The sequence below is a fragment of the Colletes gigas genome, unplaced genomic scaffold, assembly GCF_013123115.1.
Source record: "Colletes gigas isolate AHSC1104 unplaced genomic scaffold, ASM1312311v1 Colletes_gigas_Sc00011, whole genome shotgun sequence".
Taxonomy (NCBI): domain Eukaryota; kingdom Metazoa; phylum Arthropoda; class Insecta; order Hymenoptera; family Colletidae; genus Colletes; species Colletes gigas.
This window is the reverse complement of record NW_025106640.1, coordinates 1,099,913-1,122,339: the sequence shown is the minus strand read 5'-3', so window position 1 is coordinate 1,122,339 and position 22,427 is coordinate 1,099,913. Positions and strand designations below refer to the sequence as shown.

The 22,427-nt window shown below is 35.4% G+C and overlaps 1 protein-coding gene across 1 annotated transcript in view; it reads left to right on the top strand.

Moving 5' to 3' along the window:
• The window catches only part of LOC122398513 (ras GTPase-activating protein raskol), a 190,878-nt gene that overhangs the window by 5,794 nt on the left and 162,657 nt on the right, over nt 1–22,427 (top strand). The window contains exon 2 of the mRNA XM_043398448.1: nt 3,623–3,800. The gene's annotated coding sequence lies outside the window, so the exon portion shown is untranslated. The remainder of the gene's footprint in view (nt 1–3,622; nt 3,801–22,427) is intronic.

Here is a 22,427-nt window from a genome sequence, read left to right as displayed (position 1 = left end):
TTTTGATCCTAATCTAAATTTCGTTATTTCATATTTCAATATAATTTTATGGTTTATTTTTACAAGTTTCATAATAGTTGTTATTGTAATCTAAAAAATAGAGCATGGCCCAAAATGGACACAGGGTTAATGCTCCTAATAGAAATCCTCCCGTAAGAAGCTTTCTCATAGTGACAAAAAATAATTCTATCGATCGTTAACACGTTTGGACATAAACCTGAATTAAGTTTACGTAATGGACAGGTCTTGCTCTCCGGGAAAAAGAATGCCCATGCCACCATTCCAACCATAAAAAGATAGTAATATTTCCTGGCGAAGTGTATACATAGTTCGTTAAATTTGTTGGCAAAAAGCACGAAGAAAAAGGATTATTCGCCATCTTTGGAGCGATGCCATCTCCAACGAATTAATCTTCTTTTCCAGTATTATTTCGTACAAACTGCTCGTAAAAATTCAGTGATACGACGAATCGTTGAACGTTCGGGTTTGGGGTTGTTTGTGCTCGTTTGCTGGGGCGTTTTAAACGCATTACGATGGAATAAATTGTACGAAAGGGGTTGCCCTCCATAGGAAAGTGGCCGTTAATGCACAGATTGGATACGTCAAGAGGATGATGATCCAACACATCAAAGCCATGTTTGCCGCGAGTGGAAACAGCAACGTTGCGTTTCTATGTTAGAATTACCATCTCGCCTAATGCAGATTCGATAGAGAATCATTTATGAATTATTTATTCTCCGACCTAGAAATACACGTGTTCAAAATAACGATTACCTAATACATTTATCTCTTTCTGATTCTGAACCTGATATTTAAGATATTTATCTCAGGTTTCGTAAACTTAATTAAATCTGAGATTCAAGATAAGAGTTTGTCAAGAGATGTAATATCATTATTTCGATCGGGTCTTGTCTTTCGGTATAAATATCTGTCTTACCGAAATCTTCGATGATATTGATCTTTATATAATGGTTTTATATCACGCGATATTCTCGAGAAACGAAAGTAAATATCTCGTTAATTATTTAGGGTTGATGGAGGTTAATATATTTCGGAATTATGACCGGAAACGTACGTTTCTTCCACCTGCGGAGAAAGGTACATATGATGTACAATGGTCCCGTTGAATGCCGCTATCAAAACATCTTCTTTACTAAATGTGAATGTCATTAGTTTTTTGGAGCATAAATTTGCATTCATTAAATTTCTGTAAACATTCTAAACGTGTTTACTCTCTTCAAGGGACGAAGATAAAATATGGCTGTTCTAATAAATACAGTAATTTCTTGAATGTAAATATAAAAATAAAAATAGATAGGTTTACGTATTAAAAAGGCACAGAAGAATTAAGTTAAATTTCATTATATAAGGCAACTCAAGTATTAATATTGAAATTAAATTTATGGTCATTATAAAATTTATATCACATTGCATATACGTATATTAAAAAATAATACATAGTCAAACAATTTCTAAAATATAAATATAAAAATAAAAATAGATGAGTTTACATATTAAAAAGGCACAGAAGAATTAAGTTAAATTTGATTGTATAAGGCAACTCAAATATTAATATTGAAATTAAATTTATGGTCATTACAAAATTTGTATTGCATTGCATAGTCAAACAATTTCTAAAATATAAATAACATTATAAAGCACAAAAGATACGCAAGAAATGCAAATATAAAAATAAAAATAGATGAGTTTACATATTAAAAAGGCACAAAAGTATTAAATTAAATTTATTTATATAAGGCAACTCAAATTAAATTTATGAAAATCGATAAAAATATTTATTGCATCGCCTATATTTGATAAAGAATTAAACGACCCATAAATCAACGTGCAAGAATATTTTGTAAAGCATACAATTTACAAGTTGGAACGTTACAGCGTCGACTGTTTGCACCTGGTTTTTTCGCGCGCCCTTTTTCCCCTTTGTCGCTTTCCTGGTTCGACTCCGTTGGCCCACACCTTTTCCAACCGAACCTTACCAGCAGGTGCGAATCTTTCGTTTCACGGAATTCGAGTCACGCGTCAGCAGGTGCGACGCGAACGGTTTTAACGAGACGAGTAACTCGGGATCCTTGTCCTCCCGAAGAAACCGTTTCTTTTTTGATACGCGTTCGACTTCGAGAAAAGTCCGCCTCGACGCGTTCCTTCTCGCCCGAAATTTTCTCGAGGAGATTGAGAAAAGGCAGAGGTGAAAAATCGATCGTCCGCGAGAGTTCCAAGACCCAGGATTTGTGAACTCGTTTTCCCCGGGAAAGCTATTTCGTGACTGGGATATACCAGGACAGAGACGAATGAAGTTAGAACTACTTTTTGGTCCTCGAGTTCTGTCTCCCGAACCCGGCGAATTTTCAAACGTAAGACGGATTTTCCCGGGGGCCAATTACCGTGGAATTTCTGACGCTGCTCTCTCGCGATAGGAATTTTAAAAGAGCTATTATACACATAGGTAATTGTTAGAAGAGAATTTCAACATTTGTATCTCGTTAAATAGTTTCGATTCGAATATTCGCAACTCGAATTATTTTGTTAGGCAAAGTTTGATGGAATGTACTTTTTAAAAATTAGGATATTCATTCCTCAAATGTGTGGACGGAAGGTTTATAACTCTGTATTTTAGTATTAATTCGCGAGCAACTTTCAACAGCTTCTTTATTGACTCTCCGCTGTTCGCGATGAATGAAAATTAATACCAATTCACTCTGCATGAATGAGACTCGTTTTCAGGCTTAATGACTTCTCTTGTTAATTGTCCGCGACCGACTTCGTTGTTTGAAAGTCTGATATAATAGCGTGCATTGGGCTCGTTCGGTTTCACTGCACGAATTGTTTTCGGATGAAATGGTTTGTTAAATTAGAAGAATTCTGTATATTGTTTCTTGCGGGGATTCGGGTAATTTGTAGAAGGAATATCTAGTCGACAAATTGCGTGAATAACAGTTCACGGGACAGTGAAATAAAAAGGAAATTGCTTGGATAAAATACACTTGACACAGATTTATTTTCACAAGTGGAAATTAATGTTACTATTCTTATTTATATGGGTCAGGAAAATTAAAAAGTAATATAATTATTCTAGCACATTTTCTAGTAAATATAAAAATATTGTCTCAATAATTAATAGTTCACATTTATGCCAAACAGTGCCATTACAATTGACAAATATTGAAAGAGAAAATATTTTGTTATGTATTTGGAGTATTCAACTAGAGCCTTGTCGAAATAATTCAAATATTAATATATAAAAAGAGTAAAAAATTAATTTGAAGTATATAACCAGAGCCCTGTCGCAACAATCCAAATATTGATATATAAAAATAGTAAAAAATCGATTGTTTTACGAAGCAAAATATCGAAACGCGTGGAATAAACATCGAGACAATCGAGTATGGATTCGAGCGCGACGAGTTCCACCCAACGTCGAGTATATTCGCCGGCACACCTCTTCTTTCATCCGCGGCGAGCTGGTATCGTCGTGGTACTTAGGCGTTTCGGTGCGAGGAGCGTAAATGAACCCTTTTGTCACCGTGCCCGGTCGTAGGTGCGTCCTTCGAACGGCACGTAATGCACATTAAAATTAACTCTCCGTACACACGAATCCTCGCAGAGTGTTCCATTCAGCGGCGAAACGGCTTTGTGCGGACGGGGAGCGTCTGAGGCGTACGCGGACCGACCGCGCGCGCCTACGGGGAAGCGAAAAATAGTGTCCAGTGACGTAAAACGCCGCTGGGAAGGATCCTTGACTCCGAAACTACGGTCTGGGCAAGGCTGCCATCTCCGACGAGGTAAATTTTGCATTTTGTAATTGCGAGCGTTCTCCAAGCGACACGGCGCGCCGATTACCCGCAGCGAAACTTCAACCGTACGTGCGGACGTTTCGAGGGTTCCACCCCTTATTCATCCTCGATCTCGTGCACGATCCAAAAATCATATCAGAACCGTTCATTTACTCTTACATGCAAGATTATATTTTTAAATCATTTTTTTCGCCCCTTCAATTATATCGATCGAAGACCTGGGTAGGTTTCATTCAAAATAAAAATAAAAAGTAACTGTTTTGAAATAATTTATTAAATACCGTTATCTGAAAATTAAAATAATAGCAATTTTGGCCTAAAGAAATAATATTTAGAACTGTCCAGATTTGATCGACCGAATAGCTACCCCCATCTGTATTTTCCCTGATTTTCTAGTATTCTTAAATTTAATTTTTTGGAGGAGAAGGTAAGGGTACATTTTTTTTTTCTGCACAACTATTTTTCCTTCATTTTATTTCGAGAATAACAAACCACCCTGTAGCGTGTTGTGCGTTTGCATTATAATTAAAGCGGGGCATTAGTTCAGGTCGATATTTCGTGCATTAACTTCAATGCAGTTTGTAATGGACAGCTAGGTGTGATTCAATTAACTCTAGAATTAGTTATATCGAAGCTTGATTATCATTAATCCAACCACTCACGATTTGATGCTTTTCAGTGGGAACACTTTGTAATAATAATTTCTGCTTATTAACCGATTCAACGCAGCCCGTTCTTGTTGCTAATTTTATAAATTCCGTTCCAACGATGATTAATTTCATTCTAATTAACGACTAACCTGCTGGATTGTTATTTTTAGCCGGTAATTGATTAGTCTGTTTCACGGTACCTTCCGTGTCAAATTTCGCACGGTTAGGCGTCATTATTGAAACGAATCTGTGATTTTAATTCGTACGGGTAGATTTCTATCACCGAGTAAACGATAAAATAGATTATTTTATTATTGTTTAATACTCCATCGGTCTTCAAATATTTTTCGCATTAATTTACCTCGTTTTAATACTCTGCAGCTCTCTCAATTTTTAGACTTCAATGTGCCACTCAAAATAATTGCAGCTTAGTAATTAGTGCGAAAATTTTTTTTTCATTATACTTCAATTTCTCGTGCGTTCGAATACGAAGTCGTGCCAGTTTTTAAACACACATTAGTGTACAACTGGGTGGTAGAAATTTCTTAGAAAGTTTCAATATCGTCGCTAATTTATTGCTCGCTGAAATATGAAATTTGTTAAACATTACTTCTGGTGTAAAATATTCTCTGGTGACTGTACAATTGCTTAGACATTGATCTTGATTATTGGTCAAATTCTGTATTATACTTCACAAATTTTTGAGAAAATAATTTTTAAACAAGTTTACATGTCGAAACACAAATCTGGGTTGGATAAAATTCTATACACCGAAACGTCGATTCTTTGAAAAATGTTCTCTATAAAAGGATCCTTGAGCAGTTTTCTTGGAAAACTTGGTTATCGTCCAACTTTCTTCCCTTATTCGCACTGAGCGCGTCCCGTGCATACAGATTAAATGGAAACATTGTACTTTAAAAGTTTCTCGGGATATTAATTGTCACTCTGGATCGAATGGTCCATTCTGAAATTCCCAATTTTATGAAATTGTTACCATTAAAAAGCAGCCACTTTAGATTGTAAATAACGATTGGTAGTTCGTTGCTTTCCATACAGAGAATTTCAGTAGATTTATTATTTCAAAATTTTGTTTAAATTCAATAGAGCACGTACCTATTATTTTAAACTCGTTCGTTAGATACATTTTTTTAAAAATTCGATAGATTAATTTTGTTTAAATTGAAAAAAACTTCAATGAATTATAAATTATTTTAAATTTATTTGTATGATTATATTTAAAAAAAAGGTTCGTTTAAATTTGAAATCGTGAGCGTCGGTGGTCATCGACGTCGCTGTACGATGACACGGGGTCTGCCCGGTTAATTGTTAATGGCTCTATCCGCGGCTTGTGATCCACTTACCCCGTTAAACTTGTTCTCGCATTATCATCGTCGGTTTCATCGGCGAAACCAATTACGCGCGAGTCGTTAGTCGTCTGGACGCAACGTTACGACTGGCGAACGCGTGGAAGGGGGTATCGCGGCTCCGGAAATTGCACCCTCCAGGTATTTTCCTTCTCGAAACTCGCCGCTGCGTTCCACCAGCCGAACCGACGCTCGAAAGGAAGCCCCGGTGCAACAATTATACGAACGTATGAGTTATTAGCGCGTCAATCATCCCGTTTTCTTAGCTACTCGAACGTACGCCGCTGGACTTGCCCTCCCCTCCTCCATCTAGCGATTAATCGCGCTTGCAATTATTGAAAATTGCACCGCGGAACGCGGCCACAATTGTTGGCTCGATGATCGTAGGATCGTTGGGTATCGGGGGATTATCATCGCGGTGAGATCCATGGAATCCTCGTCGAACTCGTTGCGCGAAAATTTATGTCGAATCCCCGTGAACAAACGCGAGATTTTCCGCGTTATACCGGAAAGCTGTAATAGTTCTTTTTGTGCTTGTGGGAAATTATTCGATGCACGATCGATGTTGTTTGTGTTTTATCTGCACTGTTTTGGACGTAAATTGTGTTCATACGAATAGTGAAGTATTCTTTTGAACTCTTCCGATATAAGAGTGTGAAATGGAGAAACTTTGTGTGATTTTTCCGAAGAGTTCGATTTGAAAAATTTGCTTCAGCACATCTGGCGAAACCCAAGGTCTTTTTTTATTACGTACGCGTCGTTTCCGCTCCGGTGGCTTTTCCCGCGCGATTCCGCGGAGTTATTCAAGGCCTTGCAAAATGCATGCAGTCTCAGGGAGGAATATGAAATCGAGGGAACGAAATATAATCTTCGACCGTGTGGAATAAGATACGCGTTCGAAGTACGTGGAATCTCGATGAAAATAATTAGCCGGATCGAATTATACCAGTGATTTTAAATTTATTCCCCCCGAATTCTAAAACAATATTTTATTCACAGTTAGGAAAATTGGCATCGTAAAACATTAATTTTTGAAATCTGACAGTGGATTCTAATTTACAAATAAATTCACGAACGAATCTAAAAATAATTTTCGTTCATTATTCGATAATAAAATGCGTCCAACTCTTAACACTTTGCCACGTTACCCATATATGGGTGACAAGACTTTCCCATTATGGAACTAAAACAATACATTCTGAAATTGAAATTGAAATGTTAAATAAATTTGAACAGGACGAAATTTAGCGAGGTTACGATAATAAGCACCGAAGTCAAATTTTAAGCAGTTCACAGTTGTCTGAAATCGAAGTTTTGTGACCAATGATCCGAAATCGGAGTTCGAATCGACGCGTTTCCCGTACCCGTGGATATTAAAATACACGGAATACATTAACTGGGGAGAGAAGGGTGGAAATTTGCATCGCGAAACTTGTCGCTGTTCCCGCGTGCGAAAATGCAGGAAAAGACGGCCGGAAGGGTATAAAGCTCTCGTGTTTCGCCGAAGCTCTCGATTTAAGCTGCTTACCGCGTTCTCCGGGAGGGGGGTTGTTGGATTTAAAATTTCCATTGACATAACGTGTTTTCACGGGAATAATACAACGTTCCCTAACTTGCCATTTGCTCGCTGGCTGAGCCGGCGGGCTCACGGTTAAACTTCCGGGATTGTTGTCGAAAATTTGGCTTTACGAATCCGCGTGTAATTCACGGGAAACTTCTCCGAAAACTTTGTTCGCGTCGCGCCTGTATCCGCGACTATAAATCCTCTATTTAGTCGTTACTTCGTTTCGGGGCTACGCCCCCGCGCGACCTGTCGCGAGTTAATTGAGATTTAAAGCGTTTGACAAACGTCAACTATTTGGGGTCAGAATTATCCTACGTCTGGGACAAAATTTATGGATTTATGGATATTTTGGATATGCAGCGGGACATGTTTCTTAGAAGTTATGCTTCCTGAGCATTTTGGATGACAGAACAGAATTGAATTATTTGTGATGTATGCAATTTATTTAGTTTTTAATTTTACTTTTAATTTACAGTATTTTTAAACTGATTTAAACCTGTTAATATCATAGAATAGTATTAACAAAATCATGTACAGATATTGCAGTTTCAAATAACTAGTATCGAAATTTTATATTGCAACTGTTAATGACGCTGACCAATTGGCAAAAATTTTAATAAATCGCCCACGCTTCGGAGCAACCGTTCTGAAAGTGGTTCCCGTCGAACGAGCGTCAAAAATGCGGTCGGTATATTATTAAAACGCGATTAAAAATAGTTGGACAAGGATCGTCGCCAGTTTTCAATTAGAGCATACTCGGGCTTTTTAATCGTCCTCGCAAAGGGCCGCGTTATAAAGGGAAATTCCTGAAATGGCTGTAGCTGGTTCGACTTCAATGTATCCGCGCTGCAAAACCGGGGCATTAAGGGATTCTTTTGTTTTTAATTTTTGTTCCTCTTTCAAACGGCGGTCGCGCGTAAATTGTAGCATGAATTACGCCCGGGTCCGGTCGTATTCCCGTCGCGTCGGTTCTTCTTCTACTCTCCCGTCGTGCCATATTTCCCTTTAAGCGTTTCACCGTACAACCAGACAGTTATAAACTCTGTTAGCTGGAAACTCCGCGAAAGACAGACGCGACGCTCCTGGAACTCCATCGGCACGGTGCCCCGTACGTCTTTTATGGCGAAGACGCGGCACGCTTCCACAAGGTAAACCTTGAATATCGTCGAAAGATCCCCGACTATTACCTGGAAGTTTATCCCTCGCGAGAAACGAGCGAGTCGAACGACTTTGCCCCGTCTCGAATATTAATTTTCGTCGCCGAAGCAGTCTTTTTGGAGGATTAAATAAATGTATGTGTTAAAAAAGACACGTTCGACTTCTATTGACATTAGGAGGGGTGGGTTGTTGATGCTTTGACGATCTCTTATTTTTAATTTATTTTATAGTTTGGTTTCAATATTGACATTAGGAGGGGTTGGTTGTTGGTGCTTTGACGATCTCTTATTTTTCATTTATTTTATATTTTAGTTTCAATATTGATATTAGGAGGGGTGGGTTGTTGCTTTGACGATCCCTTATTTTTCATTTATTTTATAGTTTGGTTTCAATATTGACATTAGGAGGGGTGGGTTGTTCCTTCGACGATCTCTTATTTTTCTTTTTACTATCAACAAATAGGAAAATTCTAAAATGCTTCGTAAAACTTTATTAGTCTTCAATAGATTTCGTTTTAGAAATGGGTGGAATAAATTAAAAATTTTTAATCTAACCGATTGTGTGCTCGAAAATAAATGTGGTTAATATAGTGTTACATTATGAAATTTTACAATAAAATTATAAAGAATGGTTCTATTTTTTTTACTAACAAATAGGAAATTTTTAAATGTTTCGTAAAAATTAATTAGCCTCCAATGGATTTCATTTTAGAAATAAGTGGAATTTGAAATTTTTATTCTAATCAATTATATGCTAGAAAATAAATGTGATTAATATAGTGTTACATTATGAAATTTTACAATAAAATTATAAACAAAGATTCTGTTTTACTATTAACAAATAGGAAAATTCTAAAATGCTTAGAAAAAATTTATTAGTCTTTTTAATGAATTTCGTTTTAGAAATGAGTGGAATTTTAAATTTTTATTCTAATGGATTATATGCTAGAAAATAAATACATTAACGAAATTGTACAATAAAACTGTAGAGAAAGGTTCTGTTATCATTACGTGAATTTAAGCATTTTAGTATAACAAATTTATATGCTCGAAATTGAATTTTGTTAGTACAAAGATTTTGAACAGAAATTGTGTGAGTTGTGTGCACGAATCGACAGACTGAAGGCCACAGTGGCGGTATGAATCTTTGATGTAATCGCGAACGGAAACAAAGAAAGCATGTGGCGTGATTTTCGAGAATTGAGTGAATAAAGAAAGTGCAAAAAGGAAAGAAAGAAAGTCGAGCGACAAAAGAATCTGTCGAGCAAGTCAGTCTAAAAGGTGAAGCGAATGGGAGCAGACAGAATTTTAAGAACAAATTAAATTTTATATCAATATTAATAATCCTTTTTCTATATTTTACAGTGGTCAGTTAAAATAACATCTTTCTCGTTTTGAATATTAATTTTCGTCGCCTAACTACGTTTTTTCTGAGATTAAATAAATTATTGAAAAATAACCTTGCAAGAAGAGGAACGCTCAGTAGAATTCATTTTAGAAATGGAATATATAAATTTCAGTGCATTATTATAATTGATAGTATCCTCGAAAATAAATGTAATTAGTGCAGAGAGGAAGGCACACAATTAATTTTTACTATAATTAGGTGAAACCGCGATGGGATTTATGAACGTGATCAATCCGCTGTCTAGGAATTTGATTTAGAAACGATCGGAGTGTATCAATTCGAGCGTTTTAGTGTAGCTGAAAGCACGTTTGAAAATAAATTTAGCCAGCACAGAGTGGATGCTTGGGCACGAAGCATGACAACAGTAGATAGTCATAAATGTTTCTCTCGTGAATTAATTTTCATCGACTATTAGGAGATACGCACCTATGTATAGAAAATGCTCGTGGAATTTGATTAGAAATTTACAAAATCTATCAAATTGATAAATGTATTATAGTATGCTCAATTTCTCAAATAAAGTGATGGAATAGAAAAATTCAACACGTTGGAAAATGGAAGTAAACATCGAAAGTAGAATTGTTGAAAGGCAATTAAAGTGAAATATTTTCCCGCGAGTCGTGTATTTCGTGGCAAAGATGGAAGAAAGTAGAGGAAGAGGGAATAGTATCGAGCAACACAGGAAGCGGCTTTCAGGCAGGTAGCAGCGACGCAACATCCGGTGTGGATAACGCCTAACAAAAGGGTATCCTTCCGTTCGCGTCGACGAAATAGATACCGGCTTTCATCGCGCAGTGGAAAGCAGATTTTTCGTGCAAAGAGCGGTCCCTTACTTCCTAGGGGCCATCGTGCAACAACCGAGAAGCGACGCGGGTGGCGGAGGGCGGAGGACGTCGAACAAAGCGGTACAAAAGCGTCGAGGGCTTCGAAAATTCGTTACCTCGGGTTTAATAGTGCGTTGGATTCGATTAAACAGTCCTTTTGGAACGCTTTGAGGAAGGCGTACACGCCCGTGAAATATGCTCTACATTTATCTCTCAAAGCGTATTCGATTTTCGTTTTACACGAATTACAAGAAAGTGTTTTTGGTGAATTTTTTTATTCGCGATAATTACAGTGCGAAGGGAAACGTGTAACGAAAATTAAATTTAATGACACAAACGAAAGTGAGATTCCGGTTAAATTAATATTCATGTATGCATCTGAAAGCAATATCGGTTCGATAATGAAGCGCTCGGTTGTATCAAAGTACTGAATCCCCCAATCGTTACGTGTAATTTTAATTACACGGTTTGATCAATTTTATTTCGCGTTATGTTGAAATTAAATCCGTACGATTCTTAATTAAGTACGAATCAAAAGTGGATTTTCCATGCACGGTAGCTGGCGGAATATTATCGAAATAATTTCTGTCGTTCCACATTTTCTTTTGTAATAAATACCATCAAAATTTTAATTCGTTCACCGTGAAACATCGTTCACGTTTTTATTTTTATTCGACGGTTAACTGACAAAGAGTATTTCGTCGAAATTTTTGTTTGGATTTTACTCGTTTTTCCACGCTGATCGTTACGTAAAAGTCGTTCCAACCGATCCAGACAAATGGAAATAAATGGCGGAACGTTTCGAGACTCGCAGACGCGGAAAAGATTTCTAGCGCGTTTTAAAGCTGAACTCGAAGATGGATCGAGCCTCGATAATAGATTTCCCTAACTCTAGAAAAGCATACTCGCGTTCCAGTTCGATTTCTTGGTTCCTTATAGAATATTTACAAAAAAAAAAGATTCTTGATTCCATTTATTAAATCATGACAAGTAAAATATGTAGTTTCATTTAGAAAACTATCTTAATGATTTAAGTAGGATACAAATTTCTTTGAATATTTAAATTTATTTCTAATTTAAAAGTTTTTCTAAATTACCGAACATTCGAAGAATTTCTCTAAAGTAAAATTACCGAATTATTTTACGAATCATATTGTTAGTAATTCACGCTATTTCGACGTCATTGTACGTTTCAGCTATTTCAAGGCGATGAAGTAATTTGCCGATTAGATTAGCAGGTTTTTACTCGTTTTTCTTGTACTTGAACATAACGTAAACGTCGTTCGAAAGTTGTGACTAATCTGACCTATATTTCGAAGTCTGGCAGCGTTCGATATTTCTGAAATGTCTGTTTGGCATAAATCTTTCGAAGTTTACATTTCTCGTGCGTCTCGCGAAATTCGTTCCGCCTCCTTCGGTGCTCATATTTTCATACAATTTCTCTTCCGCTCGGAATATTAGACGTGGAAGCAATAGAAAGATTTCTACGCTTCTAAATTCGTTTTGAATCATAAAGGAAACCAGTTCACACACTACAAAAAAAGTAACGATCTCAAATCTACTAAAAATATACCATAGAATAATTCTTTTAATGCAAAGCATAGCTCTGAAATTCCTTAACCGAACTTGCACGCAATTATACCCCACAAGCTAAAAATTACTTGAAATAATAATTTTAATAAGCTTCCTAGCGTTAGTTTCCAAGCTTCATAATTTCGTTTTAATTTCTTTCGGGTGGTACGCGTATTCCGTGCCAGATAACGTCGCGTTAAATAGAAATAAAGTACGTTTTTGTTGGTGTTGGTAATTTAGTTTAACGTTCGGTTCGTTCTAGCGGCGTCGTTCCAGATTCCATTCAAGCGTAAAATATTTTTCACCGTTCCGTATTTCTTTAGCGGCGTTTCGACTCTCCTCGCATTCACGGGGATTCGATGTAATTTAATTTGAACGGGCTCGCTCGGAAAAGGGAGAAAAAGAGTCGCGAAACGTTCTGACGGCGCTCTTTATGCATCTTTCTTTCATCGGTCGCCCACACCCTGCGCTACGTGATCAAGTGTGTAACGGCGAGATTTTATGACAATATCTGGGACAGGGTCGTTGAACTTTTCATAGCCGGGAGCCTCTTTGATTCAGGGCCCTTATGATACGCGGAGAATCGAATCGTGTTTAATTCTAAGACATCAAGATTAAGGGGTTGGAGCCATCAGACGCCAAACTTACTTCTTTTATCACGACAAATATAACTACAAAAACTCTATTCAATTTTCTAGATTTTTTAAACGAAATTTACCATCGAAGATACACGATTTAACTTCGAGTGTTTAGAAAACATCGCAATGTTTGACAAGTTTATATATGTACTGACTTTTTTAACGCTAGAACTAACGACAATTATAGTGTGTTTATTTGTATCAAGGAAGAAATGTATAATGCAATGGAAATAAGTGTTTATTCATTCTCTTATAGAAAATTGCGATAAATTTCCAAAAATTCAGTCGAGTAAATTTTTTACAGGTTTTATTAGAAATTACGAATGGGTCATTTTGACTGGTTTGGTAATTCTAGTGTTAAGCCCGAAAAAAATTTGCAATAATTAAATAAGATGAGTAATAAAACTCTGTTATATGTATGCATTCATTTTCTTAATAATATCGAAATTTTATTCACTCTATTTTTATTAATTAATTTTAAAATTCAATGAATTTTTTAAACGAAATTTATCATCGAAAATACACTATTTAGCTTGGAGTGTTTAGAAAACGTCGAAACTTCGTAATATTTGACAGGTTTATTCATTATTTATTATTGACTTCTTTAGACTCGAACAAAGAATTTGTAATAATTAACTAAAATAAGTAATAAAACTCTGTTATGTGTATGCATTCATTTTCTTAATAATATCGAAATTTTATTCACTCTATTTTTATTAATTCATTTTAAAATTCAATGAATTTTTTAAACGAAATTTACCATCGAAAATACACGATTTAGCTTCGAGTGTTTAGAAAACATCGAAATTTCATGATATTTGACAAGTTTATTTATTATTTATTATTGACTTCTTTAGACTCGAACAAAGAATTTGCAATAATTAAGTAAGATGAGCAATAAAACTCTGTTACGTGTATGCATTTATTTTCTTAATAATATCAAAATAATGTTTACTCTACTTTTATTAATTCATTTTAAAATTCGATGCTCCCTTTAAAACTGCCTTACAATTAATAACAATCAGTCGTTAGTGCCCTAAAAATGTCAATAACATAAAAAATAAAATTCTCAATTGAGTGTTCGATTCTTCTCGATCTTCGCCTGTTAACGTTAAGCAAACGCATCGACAATTATCCAATTACTCGAAATATAACTACGAAAGCTGTATTTAATTTTTTCGATCTTTTACATCGAATTTTTAGAACGAAATTTACGAATTCGAATTAAAAATTCACGAATTTTTTAATGTTCGAAATTTTAGCTTCGAGTGTTTATAAAAAATCGAAACTTTGTACTATTTGATAAGTTTATTCATTACTTATTATTGAATTCTTTAGACTTGAATAAAAAATTTTGCAATAATTAACTAAAATGAGTAATAAAACTCTATTAGGTGTATGCATTTATTTTCTTAATAATATCAAAATAACATACACTCTGCTTTTATTAAATCATTTTAAAATTCGATGCTCTTTTTAAAACTGCCTTACAATTAATAACAATTAGTCAGTAGTGTCCTAAAAATTTCATTAACATAAAAAATAAAATTCTGAATTGAGTGTTCGATTCTTCTCGATCTTCGCCTGTTAACGTTAAGCAAACGCATCGACAATTATCCAATTATTCGTATCGTGGTCGAGCAATAACGTCTGGACAACAATGATCGCATTCGGTCCGTATCGGGGTAATTGAACAACACGATTAAATGAAGTCCTCAACCACGATGAAATTAACGAAAGCTCCTCGAATTATTCTCTATCAGCCGTTTGAAGTAGTTTACTCATGTTGGAAAGTAACGAGCAAACGGTGTATGTAAACAATCACCGATATCTCGAGAGTTTAACGCGATCGAATGAGACAGGACGAAATCACAAGTGCACTGGTGGCATAGTTTACGATACCATCGGGAATGGTAATCGAGTTAATCGACGTACGTTGAGTTACTAATTAGACCGGTGTAATGAATACGTGGAAAATCCTTGGGAATAAGATTCTGGGCGAATTTTAGTATTCCGGTGGCAAAATTGAATAAATTATATACGGAGGCTCGAGTGGGGACGGATTACCGGTCGCTACGGAGTAATTAAATCTGCCTGGAAAGGAACTGGACGCTTTAGTTGGTACCAATCGGTGGCTCATAGTCACTTTTGGAGCAGATGGAATTCAAAAATTGTGCAATATTATCTGTAACAACGTTCGTCGAGTGCAAATAGTGTCCTGGAATTAATTCGTGCCCCATTCATTCAATGATGGAAGTGATATCTTACAGGCATAAATCTAGAAAAATTAGCAAAAATGAAACGAAATATTTCTGTGACGATATTTTATTTATTTTTTATTTCTTGAACTTGTATTCTATAAATTTTTATTCCTCATGAAAAAAGAACAAACTCTCGTACGAAATATTTTTATTATCAAATATTATCTTACATGGGTATTTAATACAAATTTGTTTACACATGAAACTTTATTTTTTTTACGACTGAACGATGACAAATCAACAATTACGTGTTTTAAAATTTTCTGTAGACACGACGAAAGTCCTGTACGAGTTTTTCCTTTCCATCGTGAATTTTCCAAGGAGTCACGGGTGAAAACTTTTGCACAAATTCGTCCCAACGTTCGCCAGTTTTTTTCCCCCGGTGTTTCTATATGGGCAGTTTACGAAACGCACGAGCCAGTGGAAAACCCAGCGTCCCGAGCGAATGTTATTCGACCGTGTTAATTTCATTACACCGATTCCGCGTTATTCGCTTAATCGTGAAACGAAACGCGCGTCCCTTTGTTGCGCCCCGGGATACTTTCCACCGATTGTTTCGCCGTCTGCCGTTGCATAATCCGCGTATTATTGTTACGCAATCGAACACCTGCGCCCGTGCAACGAAGATGGAACGATTTTTCGCGCGCTCAGCGACGAATCCCATTCCTGGCAGGAAACGTTGCTTCCGCGTTGGGCGTAATCGAGTGAAATTGTTAACAATTGGAAACCAATTAGAGGACGTTCTATTGTTCCCGGGCGGCTGCAGTGTTCCTTAATTAATTATTTTTCCACCTGGAAAACTTGTCTTCGTTCACTTTCGAAAAATATCATTTTTCATTCAATTCAAATTTATATGGTTAATTAGGTAATATTTTAGTTTATATCATATTGTCGATATTTGTCTGTGGTCGTAGAAATTATAGAAATTTGAATAGCAGGTTGGATAATAAATTTCGTTTTGCTACTTTCAAATTAATATAGTTAATTAAATAATATCTTAATATATTATAGTATCATGATAGAAATTTTATAATAATAAATTAGTTAAATTTTGTTTTATTGCTTTCAAATTAATATGATTAATTAAATAATATTTTAATATATCATAGTATCCTCATAGAAATTTTATTGTTTTTTTTTTAAATATAATTTGGAGGATACAATGTGGGTTTAATAGCAATTTTTAAACGAGTCTACGTGATTTATGAGTCGATAGGCAGTAATAAGGTACTTAATAGGAGTTTGTATGGGCGTGTACGATGCCGAGAATTGTTGCACCAACGCACGTGCGTGGCTTACACGCTCGTACGTACGTACTTTACTACGCCTCCATCGACAAATTAATGGCGACGAAGAATATTAGGTTGGACAGGAAATGAAATTACGAGACTTCCTGTTGTCTCCTGTCGTTGTGTTTGCAAGGAATTCACAGATGTAGATGCAACCAACCCGTTCGTGGCAAAACTTGTAAGACCAAAGACTCGCGACGCATTAAGGAGGCTGCTTGTTAAGGTCGCCGGAAATTGAGACTTGATTTGTCGTAATTGCAACGAACGATCCACTAGGAAGAACGTCTCCAAGACATACTCGTCTTTATTTGTACTCTGTGCGATAACAACGAAGTTTGCATTATTATTAAGTGCCTGGAATATTGTTTAATTCGGTGTTAATTTATCTTTGATAGTTTCATTTAAATTAAATTTAATTTAATTTTCCCTTTCTTGATGGCTGTTGAAATTTTAGAATTATTTTAGACTTACTCGTCTTTATGCTCTGTGAAATAACAAGGAAGTTTGCATTATTATTAAGTGCCTGGAATATTGTTTAATTCGGTGTTAATTTATCTTTGATAGTTTCATTTAAATTAAATTAAATTTAATTTTCCCTTTGTTGATGGCTGTTGAAATTTTAGAATTATTTTAGACTTACTCGTCTTTATGCTCTGTGAAATAACAAGGAAGTTTGCATTATTATTAAGTGCCTGGAATATTGTTTAATTCAGTGTTAATTTATCTTTGATAGTTTCATTTAAATTAAATTTAATTTAATTTTCCTTTTGTTGATGGCTGTTGAAATTTTAGAATTATTCTAGATTTGTCTTTATTTATACCCTGTGAAATAACAAGGAAGTTTGCATTATTATTAAGTGCCTGGAATATTGTTTAATTCAGTGTGAAGTTATCTTTGATAGTTTCATTTGAATTAAATTTTCCCTCTGTCGATGGCTGTCGAAGTTTTAGTTTAAACAATAGTCATTATTAACTGCTGGTCCCCGATGGGTTTAGCCACTTCCAAAGATTTGTGGATTCCGCTTCGAAGGGGAGTATTTTCGAGTTTTTCGGTCGAAACCCGTAAATCGTCGAAGCATACTCGACCCTGTTTTCGGGGGGGCATAAATCGCGGATCGTAATTCCTACGATAAAGCTCTGCCTTCGCGATAAGTTCGCGTCGACCTCGATAAATCAACTTTACGAGCGAACGGGCGCGTTTTCACCGGAAGTGTCGCTCGGACCGTTGTTGCGTAAGACGGTTTTGGCGACTGGAATCTTCCCCCAGTTTTGGGGGAAAAACAAATTTCGAATAATGCAGGACCCTCTGTAACTCGCTTACAAACTCGAATTTTCATTTATATTCTTTACGAAAAACTAACCACGCTTCGAACAACAAATTAAGCTTCAGAACAATCTTTAATTTTAATTATCTGGGAAAACTTCCATTTCCATCGAACTGGAATATTTAGAGAATATTTATTTACTCAATTTTGATGTAAAAAAAATTATTTTAAATTATTATACAAAGGATTTGACTTATGTTAAAAGATTCGAGAGACACGGAGTATTTAATTATATTTTTAATGTATCTTGGTGTTTGGAACGAAGATGGAGGACCGAGAGGGATAGGAAGCAATAATTTTTCACCATCGAGGCAACGCGAAAAGCCTCGGTTTTCTCCTTTAATCATGGCACAGTCTGGACGATTTCTCAGCTTCGGTTCATCGTTAAAAGCTACTCCGAGGCAGCGTCTCGGATCTTCTCTATTTTAAGCATCGCTATATCTTTTACGAAACGTCGGCGCGAATAGTCGTCCGTGGCGAGGCAACCTTTAATCCCCGTCAGAATCTCAAATCCGGCCTTTGAACTCGAAATTCACCGGACCATACTTTCCCCCCGCGAAGATTTAAACTGGAATTAAACTATCCCATTTATGAATTCCTTCTCGTTCCTCAGACAGCGATTATTTAGACAATTTTTCGGTAATAAAAATGTTAAACAAGAAGGTTTCATTCTCATCTTTTTAATAAATACTTTCTTCGTTAGTTAATATATTATTTAATAGATATTGTCATTTTGTGAAGATTGATTCAATTTAAGATTTTACTTAATAAGGGATCTATAATAATAAAAATTTGTCGATACATAAATTTAATCCAAATAATAAAATTGAAAACTGAAAGTCTTGTAGAAATAATTTTTAATATTTAATTTCATACAGACAATGTTTCTTTTCTGCCTTGATGCAAACGCTAAACGTATTAAGGCTTTTTAAAGCTTCAAACAATTCTAACCTTCCAATGTTAATTAACTCCTAGGCGGGACAATGACGAGTCTGACTCATCAATAAGTCCAGTATATGAAAATTAACACGTCTGCAAGGTATTCGTGGAAGAAATTATTCCTTTTTCTAAACATTGTACGAACAAATTTAAATAAAATTAAATGTACGTGAAATGTCTTGTAGTTCGTCTAACAACGCGTTTCAAAAATAATAAAACTTTAGACGTGTGTAATTCCGAAACTAATAGTGTTTTATTAATAATTGATCCACTATTAGCGGTAGCAAACCTTCCCCTTTAAAATGGCTTTTGGTTTTTGTCGATCGGACTTTCCGTTTTCGAGATATCGTAATTTATGTAAAAGGTAATTTCTTTTAATTCGACTGCCTCACTGCCCGGCTCGCGTATAATAGCCTATTAACGCGTATTAAAAATAGTAAAAGTTTAGATGCGTGTAGTTCCGAAACTACTAGTGTTTTATCCATTATTGTTCCATTGTTGGCGGCGGTAAACCTTCCCCTTTAAAGTGGCTTTTGGTTTTTGTCGATCGGACTTTCCGTTTTCGAGATATCGTAATTTATGTAAAAGGTAATTTCTTTTAATTCGACTGCCTCACTGCCCGGCTCGCGTATAATAGCCTATTAACGCGTATTAAAAATAGTAAAAGTTTAGATGCGTGTAGTTCCGAAACTACTAGTGTTTTATCCATTATTGTTCCATTGTTGGCGACGGTAAACCTTCCCCTTTAAAGTGGCTTTTGGTTTTTGTCGATCGGACTTTCCGTTTTCGAGATATCGTAATTTATGTAAAGGGGTAATTTTTTTAATTCGACTATCTCTGTCTCCGTCTGACGCGTCGCGCTGGACCTCTTTGTCGCACGTGAGACGTGACTCTCGTGACCTAGTTTCGAGCGTAGTATTTCCAAGAATTTACTACGCACTGTTTACTAGTGTCGCGCGCGCGAGTTCATTGATCCGAATGAAACGTAAACAAACGCTTCGGACCCTCGTATCTCCGAAACTAGCCACCGCATCGACTTGGAATTAAAATCGCTATATCTCCGGAACTAATAAAGCTATCGACTCGTACAAACGCTCATTTTAAAGGGCATTTCATCCTCTATCAAATTACCATATCACCTACTATAATTTTTGCTATCTTCTATGTTTTTTTTGACATTTACTTTGACGCTACATTCCCAAAGAAGTTTTAACAATTCCTGTTGACTATATTACGTTTTTCCCCCCTCTCAAAAGATCGCAAAGTGCGCGTAGACAGCAATAGCTGGTAAATATGCGCAACTGGTATAAAGGAAACAAGATTCTTGCATTCTGGGCGAGTAATTAATTCGAGGAAACGATCGGAGCTCGCGCGGTGCACTATTAAAATTATGCGTGCCCGTTAGAATGTGTTGCCGCAACCTTGAGTGTTCTTTGGAAAATGCTTAGAATGTTTTTGTAAATGTATCATACGATAGAATGGTCTTCGTGATTTTTGCCGTGATTTCCAGACTTTCAACTGTGGAATTATGGAAGAGTGCAGTTAAAATAATTGCGTTTCATAGAACATCAATGTAGTATTTTTTTTCTCCTCAAATAGTATTTAAAATCGCATCAGCTGCGAAGTTATTAACGACTCTGCAGTAAGATAGGAGATAGTACGGATTGTTTAAGAAATATGAGCAAGTCAGTTTTATGTGTTTTGACCTTATTCACGTTATTATGTTTCGTTAATGTATTTTTGTATGATTTATTACTAAATTAATACACCATGAGTAATACATGTTCAGATATAAAATTATATAATATTACATACATGTAGGAACTATATAATTTAATAGAAAATAGAATTTTTTAACACGCAATAATTATGTAGTTTATAGGATTGTTTTGACTAACTTTTCATACTAAATTAAAATACAAAATTATAGTATTTTTAGCAGAAAGACTCAGGTTTCTAGCCACTCGGTATTTATTTAATATCAATTATAACCTTTTCAATCATCGTAGGTCCTCTTCGGTGAAAATTGTACAATATAATAAAATTTAAAGAGGGCCTGTAGTGGCGTCGAAAATATAATCGATATCGAATAAATGCTCACTGAACAAAAGCATGCAACGAATAATAATAATAATAATAGCTTTTTGTTTCCACCAATTTGAATAGCTAAAAATAATGTTCGTGTATGGGTTTCGAATTTAGCGATTAGAATGTTTGAAAAAAGGGTAACGGTATAGGTAATATCATGCAAAGAAATGATTAATAGCATCACCGTCATGAAAACGCATATTACGAGCGAAAAGACGGATCTTCTCTCGCATCATGAACATCATTCAAGAGCATTCTTCGTAGCTCCTTGCAGCAGACTGCGTGCATTTTGCAAGACCTTTACCGATTTCCTCATCCATCAACCATGTATCAATTATACAACATATTGGTAGACCTTTCGACATGTTGGATATCATACTGAACGTTAAAGCCATTAAGTAGATGGTTCTCCAATTATTGTTTGCAACTTAAATCTGTCGAACAATTGCTCGTTAGTTCGATAATAATTAACTGTCGCTGCAACACCTTTGCAGATCACCCGACTAAATAGTATTCGAGATCAATTGCCTAAAAAAAAGGTTAAAAAATATTAACCTACATTCACATTTTTACATTAACGACGTGAACGCGTTTGGAAACGTTATAGCAAGCTTTGTAGTATAATAATAGAATTGAAAAATTTTCCTTTAATTTTGACACGTTATAGTTAAGTGGATGATGCACAATTTTTTGGAGATTTAATCTTTGAATTCCTTCTTTCGATAAGAATCGAAGAGGGCCTACACGTTAGGCTTGAAATATCGAGATTTAATAATAGAGAAAAACTTTATATGAAACCAGTTATACTGCTCCCAGTGCCAACAATCATTCATCACCAATAATAATTTCTGCTTTATACTTTGTAACGGACTGATGACTGTAATAAGTCTTGTTAAATTAAGGGGTTGCTGTAATGACAGTTAATTATTACCAAACTAATGAGCAGTTGTTCTGTAGATTTATGCTGCTCAAAGTAATTGGAGAACCATGTATTCAATGACTTTATCGTCCAGCATGGCATACAATATATCAAAAGGCCTACCGACATTTTATATTACAAGTTACACATTCGGTGAAAGTATTAGAACACATTTACAATATCAAATTTCTGTACAATCGTGCAATACGAACCAAATATTATCAGTGCATTTATTGATACATTTTATTCAGTGTTTTTATTGAATATTCAACATTTTTAAAAAGTTTCTAAAATAAGAGAGAAATTTTCTAAAATTTTATTTAAAAAATGGATAATTTAATTCCACTAATAAAAATTGTATCGTTTACTTGTTGGAATTTTTAATTAATTTGCAATAATATTTTCCTAGTATTCTGAAATTTTGTTAGATCTCTTGGCCCACAAATATTATCTAAGCGTTTATGAGAGGATATATTTACAGACTTTTTCATATTTTGTTTTTTTTTTTTAATTTTTATAAGGTGATAACGTATTGAAAAATAAATGGAAGTATTTAAAACCGGCGGATCGAGGATATTGCCTCAGTTATTGACAGTTATTTCCTGGAAACGGCGCGC